The 17,711-nt window shown below is 34.7% G+C and overlaps 1 protein-coding gene across 1 annotated transcript in view; it reads left to right on the forward strand.

Moving 5' to 3' along the window:
• Nucleotides 1–17,711, forward strand: part of GPC3 (glypican 3) — a 423,057-nt gene that overhangs the window by 145,458 nt on the left and 259,888 nt on the right. The window lies entirely within an intron of this gene.

The raw sequence follows: 17,711 nt of genomic DNA on the forward strand, positions 1-17,711 counted from the left end.
ATGATAACAGAAGTCACATGTTTATTTTAGCAAAATAAGAACATATAGATAAAAAAAGAATAATTCTTAACCCTATTAACCAATTTTAGTGCACATTTTTAGTCCATTTCAATTTTGTGTGTGATAAAATTTAGATCATATTGTTCTGTAATTTGTCTTTTTTACTTAAGTACCATAAACACCTTACCATTGCAGCTGGGCTTTATTCTTAAAGCATTAGAGAGCTTTTGAAGAGTTTTAAGTAGGTTTCACTATATGTTATTTCTCTCCAGATCAGAGATAGAGAAGAGAGAATACTTTCATACAATTTTGAATTTGATTCATTCCATTCTTTATTGCTTTCTGCACAGAAAAGAACAGCTCATGGTTTTCTTCTTTAAAGTTGGGGGTGATAGATTATTTTAGAAGTTTAGTCATATCGAGATGCTACATTATTAGCACTTGCATATGTGCATTTATATGTTATGAATACAATTTAGAATGGCACATTTCAAGATAATCACATGGAGACTAATTATACCACAATCAAAACTATCAACTATAAATATCATACAGCCCTCAAATCAAACATTGATAATCATTTAGCCAATATTTAGTAGCATGTGGGCCAACTGTTACCAAAAAGCTTTTAGTGACCAAATTTATTTAAGATTCTTTCATTTTATATAGCTTCAAAAAGATCTAAGGTAGTATACAAAATTAAACAGTATAAATATAGGACCTCTAAAATTTGAAAACCAAGGAGACCAACTAAGGGAACCAGAAAGGTGGATGTCATAAGGTATCTGGACTAGCCAATCCAATAGTCTGTTGCCTAGCAACAAAAAGTAAATAGGAAAATACATTGGCTTGTATAGTTTTTATTGCTGCAGAAAAATGTCTCTACTTTTCCCCAGACAAATTTTATTCTGTAATTTATTATATGGGCTCTCGTGTGAGAGATAATAAGTTATAGTAGACATCTTCAACTACAGTTTTGCAAAGGAACAACAACCCTGTTGAAATGGATAATTCCTGTATCAACCTTCTACATAAGATATGAGAGTGTAATATTAAATCGTAATTCAGTTTAGATATGTCTTTGGAGGCTGAGATAATATGATCCAGGTACTTGGCTTTCTGGTGATTTAATTTAATACAGAAACAGTACTTGGGAAATGTAGGTAATTGTCTAGCTACCATGCCCAGCCGACTCTTCTCAAGGGGTCAGATGCCTCAGGTGAACCATTGACTGATGATAGCTTGCATAGGAAATCACATTGGAAATCTCAGTCAGATAACTCAAGGACCCAAGGTCTAGGTTGATTCATGTTTTGAGTAGGTGTTCAGTAAAGTTTCACCGAATGAATAACTTACCAGAGTCCACAGCCTAGACAGATTCTTTCTTCCCTCTTAGTATTCTCTCTCTTCTAGAAACCACCTTACATGAATCTTTTTTTTTTGTATACTGCCCGACTTTTCTCCTTATTTATCTCTTAATGATCTTTGCATCTCCCTTTTCTCCTTACCAGTTTTACCTGTGTGTGTGCAGCCTACAACTGCCATGTTTCTGGACAACAGCTGTCATGGAATGCGAACACAATTGCATTTCAAAAATGCAGTTACCATTGCAAAAATAGGAAACAACCAGCAGTAAATGATTGGTTAAATGATGAAATAACAATATGATGGAATCCTATGCGGCAGTTAAAAAGATGTCATTGAAGAAGATTTAATGATATGAATAAATATTCCTTATATTTTAAGTGAGGGAAAACATGTGTATGTGATTATATGTGTATTTCTCTCAATAGACGGAGAGCGAGACATATCTATATCTAGAAAGAGGGAGAGACACAGACACAGAATGTACAGATTTGGGTAGTGGAATTGAAGGTGATTTTTTTTTTTTTTACATTTTGATTTTCTGTATTTTTAAAGTATTCTACAGTAAACATGGATTATTTGTGTTTAATCAAAAGACATAAAATATAAAATTCCTTGGCACAGAATACAAAGTCCTTCAATATGTGCTCACTGTATAGTCTTTTAGCTTATGTCTTGATCTCCTATCCTTGTATGCCCTGTAAACTCCAGTTGCACAGCTCCATTTGAATTTTCCCCCAATGTTCTGGGATCTCCCAAACCAGATTGTGAGCTCCCAGTGGCAGGTGGTGGCCAGGTCTTAGCCATATCTGTATCTCCTGCCATTAGTGCAGTATCCAGCACTTAGCAGGTGCTTAGCACCTGTTGAATGAATAGCCAATGTACCATGCTCTTCTCCCAATTTTAATCACACCCTCTCTCTTCCTTCCTAAACACTGGTGCACTTCTGCCCTCACACTTTCAAATCACTGGCAGAAGCATGTATTCGAAATGTAAACAGGCAGTTTCATTCTCAAATGGTGGACCTTACAGCACACAGATGGCTGTGGGGTGTGAATGTGAATTTGGGGATAGTTGCTGAATGTTTCCAGGGGTGTTTAATTATAAATCTTATATATGTTCTTGCCCTTGTACATTACTTAACTTCTTATTAGGTTCATTCCCTGTCTACTTCACGAAATCATTTTAGGACTTATTTTGAACACATAAAAGACAGAAACCTTCCAAAGGCATCCTAACTATAAAAATCTGCAGAATTCATTTCCATCCTGAAATGACATATCTGTCTCTGTTTTCCCCTAAAAGTAAAATCAGACCTTGCATAAATAGTATGGTTTAAACAGCACCACCCAATGAAGTTTTCTGGTCAATTTTATTTCTAAAACAATAATTAAGCATGGTCCTCAGTAACATCTATTTTCTTTCCTTTCCCCAAGGAGGGATTTTGTATTACTTCTGTCTTTGCTCAGGACTTTGGCATGTGTAAGTTTTCATTAATTATTCTGAATGTAGTCAAAGGCATTGTGGTAGGAACAAACACAAACCGAGACTGCATAAAATAATAACCATTTTAATACCATCATCCTGCATGCCTTTAGAAATAAATTTTAATACCATGAACAAGTTCAGAAACTTCCTTCTCCAGCTACTGTAAGAATCTCAAACTTCCTTTGGCAGTTTTCTGAATGGTGAAGGTTCATTTTTGTCTATATTTAAGTAGGAAGTATGATATGGATTTCTGTAAGAACAAAAAACTAATGGCAAGAAACCAGCCACCTGTATTAATCAATACAGTACATGGGAAAGTGAGGTATAAATTATGACAGGTAGATCTTTTACTTTCTCTTTCAGTCTCTTTCTGACTAATTGGGCACATGAATTTATCTCTCTAAATCTTAAGGACTTTCTTCAGAAAATATCAGTTAATAAGTACCTCAGATTGTTTTATTAATGAGAAGAGTGTGTCTTCTAAAGAGCTATAGCAAAAAGCATATAGCACAGTAAAGCTTCATGATTAACAGCGGAGAATCTGGACTTAGACTGAAGCTTGGCTTTAATCCTCACCTCACTATTTCCTTGCTCTGTCATTTAGACAATTTTTTAACCTCGATATATATGTATCACTTTCCTTGTGTGTGAAATGGAGAAAATTCTAGTACTTATAATATTATTGTGAAAATTAAGTGAATATTTGTGAAACACTTAGAAAATGCCTGTACTTTGTCCTATGTATGCATATAGGTATGTGCACTTATTTTTAAATCTCTAAGTTGTGAAATGATGGTATTACTAGCATAATCAGGTTAATTTTATAAATTATAAATTTACATACAATAAAATTGACTCTTTTGGTATACAGCTTTTTAATTATTAATGCATGCATAAATTCATGTGACCACCACCAAAATGAGGATGTAGAACAGATCTGTCATACAAAAAAACTCCCAGCAATACTGATCTGTTCTCTGTCACTATAGTTTTGCCTTTTCCAGAATGTCACATAAATGAGATCTTACACTTTTGCAACCTTTGAGGCTAACTTCTCTCATTCAGCATGATGCCTTTGAGGTTCATCCAAATTGTTGCATGTCTGAATAGTGTGTTCCTTTTTACCGCTGAGTAGTATTCTATGGTTTGGATATACTACAGTTCTTCCATTTTCAAATTGAAGGTATTTGGGTTGCTTCCAATTTGGGGAAGTTACAATAAGGATGCTATACACAACTGAGTACAAGTTTTTGTGTTAACATAATGTCATAAGTTTTCATTTCTTTTGGATAAATGCCTAGATGTGGGATTTCTGGGTTATATGAGAAGAGTATGTTTAACTTTATCAGAAGCTCCTAAGTGGTTTTCCAGAGTAGCTGTACTATTTTGTATTCCCACCAACAATGGATGAGAGTCGCTGTCATTTCAGATACTTATCAGCACTTGGTATTGTCAGCAATATTTATTTTAGTCATTTTACAGATGTGTAATGGTATCTCAACAGTGGCTTAATCTGTAGTCCTCTAATAGTTAATGTCGAGTATCTTTTTATGTGTTTATTGGCCATCTATATATCTTTAGTGAAGTGTCCGTTAAAGTCTTTTGCCAATTTTTAAATTGGATTTTTTTTGTTTTTCATTCTATTGAGTGTTTTTTTTTATTTAGAAGTAGTTTAAGAATCATAACAGATTGCAAAATAGTACAGAGGATTACCATGTACCATTCACCTAGATCCCCCTGATGATAATATTTTATATAACCATAGTACATTGTCAAAACCAGGAAATTGGCAGTGTCACAATACTATTAACTCAAGTATAGACTTGATTAGGAGTTTGCTAAATTTTACATGTACTTATTTCATATATTGTTCTGTGAAATTTTATTACATGTGTAGATTTGAATACACATCATAAAAATCAGGACACAGAACTGTTTTATCACTACAATATCTCTTTTGTAATTCTTTACTAGTCACACTTGTCTTTCAACTCTAACTCATAGTAACCACTGATGTATTTTCTATCATTATAATTTTGTCACTTTGATAATGTGTATAAATGGAATCACACAGTAAACTTTTGAGATTGTCTTTTTTTCTCTCAGCATAATGCCCTAGGAGATCTATTTCATGAGCACTCTTTACATATTGTGGATACAAGTTTTTTGTGGAATATGTGATTTGCAAATATTTTCTTCCAGTGTGTAGCTTGACTTTTTGTTCTCTTTAAAAGTGTCTTTCTCAGAGCAAAAGTTTTAATCATGACGAATTACTCCAAATTATCATCTTTTTTAAAAAAATTGTGTTTGTGTCTGTCTCACCTCAAGTCAAAAGATTTCTTGCATGTCTCCTTCCAAAATATTTATGGTTTTATAATTTACATTTAGATCTATAATCAATTTAGAATTAATTTCTCTATAAGGCATTATTTTAGGGGAGGTTCATTATTTTTCCATAAATGTGTCTAATTATTCCAACACCATGGCGGAAAAGACAACTTTTGCCCCATTAATTACCTTTGAACCTTTGTCAAAACTCAGTTGGTCATATTTGTGTGGATCTATTTCTGGACTTTCAGTTTTGCCATAAATCTATACCGATACAACACTGTTCACCATCTAGAGTACTGGAGCTTTATAGTAAGAATTAAAATTGGATGCTCTCATTCTTCAAATTTTATTCTTTTTTTTCAAAATTGTTTTGGTTATTCTGGGTCTTTTGGATTTCCATAGGAATTTTAGGATCAGCTTGTCTGTGTATACAAAGAAAATCTTTCAAGAATTTTGGTTTCAATCTTGTTAAATCTGTAGATCAATTTGGGGGAATTGACATCTTTACAATGTTGAGTCTGCATGTATTTTGAAGTTCTGTTGTTAGGTACATGCACATTTAGGATTGCTATTCTTTCTTCGTGGATTGACACTTTTATCATGATGTAATGTCCCTCTTTATCCTTGATAATTCTTTTTGATCCATATTCTACTTTTTCTGATTTTAATATAGCCACTCTGATTTGTTTGACTAGTATTTGTATGGTATATTATTTTCTATCCTTTTAATTTTCTAGTGGTGCTATACGTTATTGAAGATGTGGTATTAATGTCTCCAACTATTATTGTTGAATTTCTGTTTCTTTAATTCTCTCAGTTTTTGCCCATGTATTTTCGGGCTCTGTTATTAGATTTAGATATGTTTATAATTGTTATATCTTCTTGATGAATTAACCTTTTACCATTACAAAATGTCCTTTGTCTCTAGTAATGATTTTTGTCTAATATTAGTATAGGCACTTTACCTCTCTTGGCTACTGTTTTCATGGTTTATCTATAAATTTTTCCATCCTCTTACTTTCAACATATTTGTATCTTTGAATCTAAAGTGTGTCTCTTGTAGACACAATATAGTTGGATCATGTTTTTGTATGTAGTCTGTCAGTTTCTGCCTATTAACTGGAGAGTTTAATAAATTCTTATTTAATGTAATCACAGATAAGGTAAGATTTACATCTGCCATATTGCCATTTGTTTTCTATGTGTTATATCTTGTTTTGCTATTTCTCCATTTCTGCTTTCTTTTTCTTTAAATATACTTTTCACTGTACTATTTTAATTCTCTTGTGATTTCTTTTGCTATATTTTATTTAGTTATTTTCTTAATGCTTGTCTTTGTGATTACTATTAACGTCTTAATTTATGAGAATCTAGTTCAGATTAATATCAATTTGAAATAATATGTAAAAACTTTGGTTTATTTCTCCCTCTTCTTTATACTGTTGTTGTCACAATTATATATTTATATATTGTTTCCATAAATGCAAATTTATAATTTTGGTTTTAGATAAGGTAGGACAAAAAAGAATTATAAATAAAAATCAATTTATACTCATTACCGCTAATGGTATTTTTTATTTCTTCATGTGGATTGGAGTTACTCTCTAGTGCCCTTTCATCTTAGCCTAAATAATTTTTTCAGTTTTTATGGTAGTGCAGAATTGCTAGTGACAGATTTTCTCAGTTTTTGTTTATTTGGGAATGTCTTTAATCTTTCTGTCATTTTTTTAAACTTGAGGTGAAATTCACATACAATAAAATTAACCATTTTAAAGTAAATAATTTAGTAACAATTATTACGTCACAGTGTTGAACAACCACTATATATGTATGTGTGTGTGTGTATATATATATATATATATACATATATATATATATATACATATATATACACATATACACTATACATATATATACTATATATGTATACACTATACATATATATACATATATACTATATATATGTATATATATATACACATATACACTATACATATATATACTATATATGTATACACTATACATATATATACATATATATACTATATATATAAGTGTGTGTATACACACACACACACACACACACACACACACACATACACAACATTTTCATCATTCTAAGAGGAAACCCGGTATCTATTAAGAAGTTACTCCCCAATTTCTTTTTCATTCGAAGGATAGTTTTGCTGGACATAGATTTCTTAGTTGACAGTTTTCTTTTACCACTTTGAATATGTAATCTACTTCCTTCTAGCCTTCATGGTTTCTGATGAGAAATCAGCTGCTAATCTTATTGATCCCTTGTATATAAATCATTTTTTTCCTGTTGCTTTCAAGGTTCTCTGCATCTTTCAAAAGTTTGATTATGATGTGTCTAGGTGTGGATGTTATTGACCTTATCTTACTTAGAGTTTATTGAGCTTCCTGAATGTGTAGATTTATGTTTTTAGTAATTTTTTTGGAAATTTTTGGCCATTATTTCTTTAAATATTCTTTCTTCCCTTTTCTTTACTTCTGGGACACCCATTACGTGTATGTTGTTATACTTGATGGTGTCCCACAGGTCTCTGAGGATCTGTTCATTTTTCTTCATTTCTTTTTCTTTCTGTTCCCTACAAAATAATTTCAATTGATGTATCTTCCAGGTCACTGATTCTTTCTTCTACCTGCTCAAATCTGCTCTTGAGCCCTTCTCGTGAATTTTTTAAAAATTTATTTTACCTTTTAAGTTCAGAATTTGTATTTAGTTCTTTTTAATAATTTCTATCTCTATTAATATTCTCTTCATGGTAAGACAGCATGCTCATGCTTTCCTTTAGTTCATTAGGCATGGTTAAAATAGCTGATTCAAAGTCTTTGTTCAGTAAGTCTAATGTCCATGCTTCCTCAGAAGTTTCTATTGATTGCTTTTATTTCACCTGCATATGGGCCATATTTTCTTGTTCCATTTCATGTCTTGTGACTATTTTTTTGTTAAAAACTGGGCATTTAAAATAATACAATGTGGCAACTCTGGAAATCAGATTCTCCCCCTCCCCAGTGTCTGTTGTTTCTACTTGTGTAAGTGTGTTTGCTTGTTTGTTTAGTGAGTTTTCTGAATTAATTCTGTAAAGTCTGTATTTTTGCTGTATGTGGTCACTGAAGTTTCTGTTTGGTTACCTTATTGATTAGCTAATGATTGGACAGAAATTTCCTTAAGTGCCTGATTTTTCAGTCTTTGCTGTGGCTCTGTATGTGTGCTGGGGCATGGCTTTAAAAGTCAGCCAGGCAATTGACAACTTTGCATTAGCCATCATTTCTAGCTTGCACAGAGCCTCAAGGTAAACTGTAAGTGAGATCTTACTGCCTTCTCAGGCCTTTCTTGAGCATGAGCACAGCCCTACACATGTGAGTACCCATCTATATTCCCAGGAATATATCTAATATTTTCAAAGCCCTTATGAATATGTCTTCTGCATTTTTCTACTAACCTTTTTATTTAGTTTATTCTGTGGTGTAGCTGTTATCTATCACCTCAGATAATTATAAAGTTAAAACACTCAGTAATTTTCTTTGGCAAACATCCCTCTTCCCTGGGAAAACGCTTTTTACACTGGCACACTACAAATTGGGTCAAATACAGAGAGCCTTGTAAGTTGGGTTTTTTTGGGAACCTCTAGACACATCAAATCATGACAATTCTTTGGGAATGAGGCTTTGAGAGATCTCAAGTTCCATGCAGCTCCTTCAGGAATACAGGCTATTTTTCAAGGTTATGGCAGAGGTAGAGAATAGGAGATAGTCCTAGAGCGAGTTAAAATGCCATAAAATTCTGTTATGACTGTTATCACCAAGATTCAGTCATTTAAAAAAAAAATGCATCCTGGGTTGCTCCATTCCTTTTGTTAATTCCTAGATTTCCGATTCTCACATTTTCGTCAGCTTTTTCATTGCTTTTATGAAGGAACAAATTTTCAGAAGTCTGTACTCTGCCATTTTTGCTATCATCACTCTCCATCTTTTTGTTTTTAATGTACTTATATAATTATATCTGAAATGGATATCTTGCAGACAGCTTATAGTTTACAATCTCCATCTTTTAGTTAGGTTGTTAGACCATTTATTTTTAAAGTGATCATTGATATGTTTTGGATCTGTCATTTTATTCTTTTTTTTGTTTTTTCCCCTATGTTCCTTATTTTTTTCCTTCTTTCCAGTTTTCCTTTGGGTTATTTGAACATTTTTTATTAATCCATTTAGTTTATTTAATTTTTTTTTACTATATCTTTGTATATAGTTTTTTTTTTCAGTAATTGCTCTAGGGATTACAATATGCATACTTTACTTTTCACAGCCTTTTTACAGTCTTTATTTTTTTACTTCAAGCTAAATGTAGAAAACCTCCACCATATAGATCCCTTTTCATATCCCTTTTATGTTGTAGTTGTATTATTCAAATAAAATGAAAATGCCATCAGGCATTGTTATTATGTTTGCTTTTAACTGTAAAGTATATTTTAAAGAACTCAAGAGGAGAAGAACAGTCTAATTTATATTGGATATTTAGCTTTTCTATTTCTCTTCATTCAGTTCTGATTTTCCAATTTTCTTTCTGGTATTATTTTCCTCTGTACAAAAAAACTTCAATGGCTATGAATTCTCTTAGTTTTCCATCACCTGAGAATGTTTTTATTTCGTCTTCATTTCTGAAAGATAATTTCACTGGCTACAAAGTTCTGCATTGATAGTTTTGTTCTTTCAATGCTTTAAAAATGTGTTGCTTTTTTCATGCCTCCATTGTTTCTCATGAGAAACCCATAGTCATTCAGATTGTTATTTCCCTTTAAGTTATATGTTACTTTTAGCCACTTTCAATATTTTTCTTTTTTCTTTAGTCCTCAGAAGTTTGATGTTTATGTGACTGGGTATGGATTTCTTTGAGTTTATCCAGTTTGAAGTTTACTGAGCTTCTTGAATTTATAGATTTGTGTATTTTGCCAAATTTTGGAAAAGTTTTAGCCTCTATTTCCTTAAATGTTTTTCTGCACCATATTCCTCCTCCTCTTTTGGGGAACCTGATGACACAGATATCTAAGCCTCTGTTCACGCTGTTCATTTGCTTTCTTTTTAAAAAATCTTTTTCTTGTCTGTTATTCAGATTGGAAGATTTCTATTGATTTAAATCTTTAAATTTACTGACTTCTCTGTCATCTCCATTCTGCCATTGAATTCATCTAGTGAGTTTTAAATTATGGTTATTGTATTATTCAGACCTAAAATTTGTATTTGGTCCTCATTTATAACTTCTATTTCTTTGCAGAAATATCCTGTCTTTTCATTCCTTTCAAGAGTGTTTGATCTTATTAGAGCATTTTAATAATATTTGCTTTAACATTTTTGTCTGATAATTCTATCGTCTGTGTCATCTCAGAGCTGGAACTGTTGACAAACGTTGCCCATGTGAGGTTTGTTTGTTTGTTTCTTCTTTGTATGTCAAGTAATTTTTGATTATGTCCTGGACATTTAGTATATTTTATACTATTAGACTTTGGATCTTGTTTGTATCCTATGGTAATTAGGTTAATTTTATCTTCTGAACATGTTTGCATGTTTGGCATGTGATACTTATGCATGTTCTTTAGGAAGGCGAAAATGCATAGTCTCTGCAGTTACCTGTTTACTGGGTTAAGTGATGCCAATTCAAAGATGAAGCTGAAATCTGGCTGAAGCACAAAATAATTTTGAGTGTCAATAACAATTGTAGAATTATTATAATATTTGTTTTTTAATGAGTTTCTGGCAAACATAAAATTCTAGGGTCAATAAAATATTATCTTTTCTTGAAATTTTTATCACCAAGCAACAAATGTTTCTTAGGCATCTGCTCATTTTTCATCTTGCACAGTTTTGAGGTCCATGACTGATATAAAGATGAATAATACCTACACAAGGAAGGGTAGATATTATTGTCTTTGTTATGTAGGTGGGGGATCTGAGGCACAGAGAATTTTTCAACCAGTAAGTGGTAGAATTAGGCCTTGGTTTCATGCCTTCTGACTCTGAAGCATGTGTGTCTCTATATATATGAAGTACAAAAAGAAGGAATGCTTCAACAGAGAGATAAGTTAACTATCCATTCCACTACAGTTTGAACAGAACTATTTATGGTTAATATTACCAAATTATAGATATACTTGACTACATAAAGATTGTGACATTGTTGCTCTTCATTTATTTGGGCCACTTAAGAACATGCCAAAAAAATACAGAAATTCAAAGTATGAATATAGTCACGTGCCACTTAACAATGGAGATATGGTCTGAGAAATGCATTGTTAGGTGATTTCATCATTATATGAACATCACAGAATGTACTTAAAGAAACTTAGATCCCATAGCCTACTACTGTGTTTGTATGTGCTGTACTTTTATACAACTGGTAGTGTAGTAGGTTTGTTTACACCAATATCACCACGAACAAATAAATAATATGATATGATGTTATGACAGTTAAGATATCACCAGGCGATAGAAGTTTTTGAGCTTAATTATAATCTTCTAAAACCACCATTGTACATCTAGTTATAATATGATGTTATGACAGTTAAGATATCACCAGGCAATAGAAGTTTTTGAGCTTAATTATAATCTTCTAAAACCACCATTGTACATCTAGTCCATTGTTGACCGAAATGTTGTTTTGTGGAGCATGACCATAATTGGCTATGATCTTTACCGAAAATTTTTTTTCCTATTTACGAAGTCAGACAGTTTATTAGTCAATGGTGTACATACGTTGCTAGCTGGTGATAATTAGTATACATTTATATTTCCAAAATAAACTATTTTGCAGTTATCCTTGATCATTAATTTAACCTAATTTTTCAGTTATGTATTGAAAAAAATGGATTCTGTTGAAATTATTTCTATACAAATGTATGACTAGAAAGATCACTTTGTATATACTTGAAACCTTCTATACTTTGATTTTTAGGTACAATCCCTTTTTCAGGAGTTAAAAACATGAGTTAAGATATTACTATGTGCTGGCTATTGGACTAACTTCCTGGCATACCTTTTCTCAGTCATAACTTTGAATACAGTCAGTTTGAAATTCCAGTGCCAGAGTGCCTAATCACATTCTTGTACTGTCTCCCACCTACCAGCTTGTTGTTCATTTGCCTTTTTTGCTCAGCTCTTTGCAGCTGTTTAATACCTTTAAAAGACCTTGCCAGCCAGATACCATTACCCTCTTTGGTGCTAGCTGAAGATAGATGATATATTCTTTCTGTGAGAGAAAGTATATGAGAGTATCACGTTCAAGCTAGGCTCACTAATTAATGATTTCTTGTATTTTCTCCCATTTGCTCCACTCAAACACATGACCCCACTGCCTGCTCTGATTTCTGATGTTTGTATCTTTCTTTATTTCCGTCTTACCTCTTTGGCTTCCTGACCTCCTAACAGTGCTAACTACTAGATTGTCTTACCAAACCGGCCATGCCCACAACCCATATGGTGACACCAGTTTTACTGTCACTCAAAGTCCTAGCATGATATTTTATGAAAAACAAGGCATCTTATTTCTGATTACTTTACACTAGGATAAATGGCCTGCTTTTGTTATCTGCAGCTAAATTGAATCATTTGATGTCACGATTAGTAAATATTGCACTAATTTGCAAGAAACAAATGGATTGGCAGCACTACTTGAAAATCAAGTCAAAATTGACTGTATTGAGAGATGTCTCATGTTGCCTTTTACATTCTAGTTACAACTTCCATTTTTGTCTTTAGAATTGGGACACTTTTAGTCTTCAGTTAGATATATTATAATGATGATACTGGTAACAAACATGGCTTAAGGAAGTAAGGTTTCCATATTTTTTTCTAAGCATTTCCTGAGTAGACATCTAAGTTGCCATTGGCTGCTCACATTGTACATGGGGTTATGTACAGTTCTGTTGTCATTAACTGTGTGGTCCTAACTTGATTTCTCAGTGAGAGAGACAGTAAAGAAAATAGCTCAAGCTTTGATTGAACTGGAATGATTGCAGCATGATGATAGTAATGGTAACAGTAGATTTTGGAAACACATAGACCATTGGTTTAAATCCAGACTCAACAGCTGTGTATGATCTTGAGCAAGTTTACTTAAGCTCACTGAACCTTTTTTTTTCATCTTTAAAATGGAGATTACAACGTAATAGGATCATTGTGAAGATCAAATGGGATATGATGTATAGCACACTTGTAATTGTGACTGCCAGTGACATACAGAGAGGCTAAGTAACTTGCCACAGATTACACTGCTAGGAAGTTGCAAGGTCCAGTCTGAAAACCCAGGTCCTTTTGATTCCAAATACCCATGCTCTTTTCACTCTGTATATTTTTTTTACTAGTAGTAGGGCATTTGAACTGTTATTACTTAGAAACATAGAAACTCAGGACTAGAAGGAATTCTTCAAACATCATCATCTATTATGCTACTGATCAGGTATTTTAATTCCTTTCACAATATATTTCACAAAAGCCCTCCTAAGATTTCATCGTGCTTCTCTCGAACACCTCTAGTTTATAATTTACCTAATCTATATTGAGCTTATATTCTATGACAAAAAAAAACCCTGTTGTTATTTAAAGTGCATAACCATATTTGTGTATGTTGAAGTGGACAAAGTGGAAGCGAAGGGACTATCAGGAAGATATGCAAGTGAAATCGAGACACAGTTTAATAAGGAAAAGCCTCTGCTTTCTTCAGTGTTGGTAGCAGGTTTAAAAATATATATATATTCGATAGAGAAAATCTCCTAGGCAGTCTCCAGTCCAGTATTCCTCTGAACTGATTTTATCATAATTTTCCATGGTGTAGGTTTGGGTCGTGGTGCAACAGATTTTGAATGAACTGCTTTGACCTGTCCCCAGCTCCATTTTAGCTGAAATAAGGAATCTTCCTAGATTCCCACAGGATTGGGCAGCCTTTTATTGCCATAGTGGAAATAGCTGAAACTTTACAACTTGCCTAGAGTTTATGTCACCTAACCACTCTGTTGAACTTGTAAAGTTATTAGAGTAATTTGCTTTTTAGGTTCATGTAACACATATTATATTCTGAGGGGCAACCAGTCTATTTCACATTTCATTACCTGTTGTTCAATACCAATGTCTAAGGAATTCAGCATGTTTGGTGCTGGAGTTCTGGTTTAAATCCTCATCCTCTGGATTACACAGCTGAGTCATTGTTCTGAGTTCTGGTAGTTAGACTAACTCCGGAGGTGCTCAGCTACTTTCAGACCAAGGTAGGGGATGATGGTCTTCCATTCTCAACTCATTTCAATTCCATATCATATCTGAGGATGCTATTCAGTCTTGTTTGATGTCATAATTTTAAACCACTTGGAATAATACTCTCCTTTGCTTTAATGTTATACATCCCTGTGCATGTTCTTCAGTAATTGAAAGGGATATCAGACAAATTTGATCTGTCTAGCTTTGACTTATGCTGTCCTTATCTTGGCCTTTGTGTCATTAAGAAAAAAATTGGTATTGATCTTGGATCATACCACTGCATTGTGCTGTAATTTTTCTTCCTCGCCAGTGGAATATAAATCGATAAAAGGCAGCTGTTTTAGACAAGGGCTAGATATGGTACTGTCATTTATATATTGTAAATCCAGTGATAGCTGATCAAATCAGTGCCTCTCCTGTTCCAAACTTGACATGATTGAATTGTCAATAGAAAAGATTTTACAGAATGGAAAGGAGAGCTGACAGTGTATATGCCTGAAAACGCAATGAAGCTCAATATAAAATGAAACAATGAGCTAGGATATTATTTTATAACTCCCAATGGGGAAAAATATTTAGTGAATCATGGCTGAAATTGAGGATGATCACAGGAGAGGAGAAGCAGGAATGAAAAGCCAGCTAACTTGTATTATAATTTTTGAGAAATCCGAAATACAAATTTGCAGATGGAAATTTTAGGAATTATACATTTGACTTACTAAGTTGTTTATTTACAGAAATAGTTCACATATTCTCTACCTCCTCCCTCCTCCATGCACATATTTTCTAGTGATAATACCGAGTTGCTGGGGAAAAATAAGTACTTTCTTCTCCGGGACTCCTGCTGACTTCTTATAAGTGATTTGCTAGCAGGTCTGCTAGAATCTAACCCTGTATTTGTAAAGCCAACCAGCAGAAGTCCAGATTCACTTAAAAAATCTCTAGAAGTATTCAGATTATTCAGATTTTTTTTAAATGGAAAAATTATGAATAAGAAGCTGTAAGCTTCCGGTCAAGATGGAGGAGTAGGTAAATGCTGTGCTTGCCTCCTCTCACAACCACATCAAAATTACAACTAAACTACAGAAGAGCCATCATTGAGAGTCACCTGAAGTCTAGCTGAACAGAAGTCCTACAACTGGGGACACACAGAAGAGGCCACCTTGAGATTGGTTGGAGAGGTAAAGATGCAAAACGGGCTGGCTCCACACTCACTTGTGGTGGTTCAGAATCAGGAGAAATATCTCGGCTGCAGAGAGAAATCTGAAATACAAATTTGCAGATGGAAATTTTGTAACAGTGAAAAGTCTTGGCCCCATACTGGCCTCCCCAGCCCAGTGTTCCAGTTCTGGAAAGAGAAGTTCCCACAAGTTATAGCTCTGAAAACCAGCAGAGATTGTGGCTGAATGAGATAGAAAGCTGAGGGAGTCGCAGACTTTCCTCATAAGGGGCCCACATCCAAACTTACTCTCTGATGGATTCACTATCTCTGAGCTCTAGTACTGGGGCAACAGCTTGGAAGGCTCCAGGGACATATGGGGAGGAACAGAGTTGTCTGGTTTCAGGGTGAGGGCCGGAGGGGCAACGTTCTCCCAGACACCCTGGCAGAGGGCATTGTTCCTTTGTTGAGCCCTTCCCTGCCTGGCTTGCAGACCCATTCAGCCTCCATATCTGAGTCAACCTGGCTAACAGTAGTCGTCCTTCCCTGGTGATTCCCTGAGACCCCACCCCACCTAACCTGCAGGCCCACCCAAGGTGCTTCCAGTGAGTTTTCCATACAAATGGCCTGTCTTGGCTCATGCTGTGGACTTTCCTAACATCTCTCAAAGGTTCCCAAATCCCAAACAAGCAGCATCTGGCCTCGGCATCCCCTGTACCTCTTGCTTAGCAGTCCTAAGCCTGGCACTAGTAGCAACCAGCCTCGGTTTGCGGCTTGGCCTCTTGAGGCACTTCCAAGCCCAGCATGGGTGGTGGCCATCTACAGATTGCTTGGTGGCTTATACCAGGTGGCCCCTAAATTTGGCCTGTGTCAGGGCCCCTCCCAAAAGGCCCCAGCCTGCATGTCCAGCGGCCGGCTTCAGTCTGAGCCAGAGTACCACTTGGGGTCACATCTAAAGACAACACACGCAAAGGGCAGACAGGGCAGGCACCAGACCTTTGCTAAAGCAAATCCTGTTCTGTAATGTCAGCCCCTAAACAACTCCACCGGTCATGGCCAGTTATCACAACAAATCAGTCCCAGGGTCAATCCCACCCATTAATGAGCAAACAGCAACCAAGTCTCAGCTACAACAGGACACACACAACCCATACAAGGAATATACCTGGAGAACCCACCTCCCTGGAGAACCCAGCTCAGGTGACCAAGGAAGACTGTGCCACTGGGACCCATAACACACCCATGTAAGGCTACTACTCTACTAAGACTGAGAGACATAGCAGCCCTACCTATTACATAGAAATAAATGCAAGTAGGCAATCATAGTGAGATGACAAAGAAAGAACAGAACAAAGCTCCAGAGAATGAACTAAACAAAATGGAAACAAGCAATCTACTACATGCAGGGTTCAAAACACCTGTTATAAGGATGCTCAATGAACTTAGGGGAAGAGTAGATATACTCAGTGAGAACTTTAACAAAGAGAAAGAAAACATAAAAGTGGAGATAGAAAATATGAAAAAGAACCAGTCAGAAATGAAGAATACAAGAGCTGAAATGAAGAATACCTTAGGAGGAACAGTAGATTAGATGAAGCAGAGGATCGAATCAGTGGTTTAGAAAATAAGGTAGGAGAAAACACCCAATCAGAACAGCAACAAGAAAAGGAATCCAAAAATATGAGGATAGTTTAAGGGGCCTCTGGGATAACATAAATTGTAATAACATTCACATCATAGGGATACCAGAAGGAGAAGAGAGAACAAGGAATTGAAAACCTATTTCAAGAAATAATGACTGAAAACTGATGAAGGAAATAAACATACAAGCCCAGGCAGCACAAAGAGCCCCAAACAAGCTTAATCCAAAGAGGACCACAGCAAGACACATCATAATTAAAATGCCGAAAATTAAAGATAAAGAGAGAATCTTAAAAGCATCAAGAGAAAAGCAGTTACTTACCTACAGGGGAGCTCCCATATGACTGTCAGCTGATTTCTCAATGTTTTCTCAAAGTTTGTGGGCCAGAAGGGCTTGGCACAAAATATTCAAAGTGATGAAAAGCAAGGACCTACAATCCAGATTACTCTACCCAGTAAA

The sequence above is a fragment of the Pteropus medius genome, unplaced genomic scaffold, assembly GCF_902729225.1.
Source record: "Pteropus medius unplaced genomic scaffold, Ma_sr-lr_union100, whole genome shotgun sequence".
NCBI classification, from domain to species: domain Eukaryota; kingdom Metazoa; phylum Chordata; class Mammalia; order Chiroptera; family Pteropodidae; genus Pteropus; species Pteropus medius.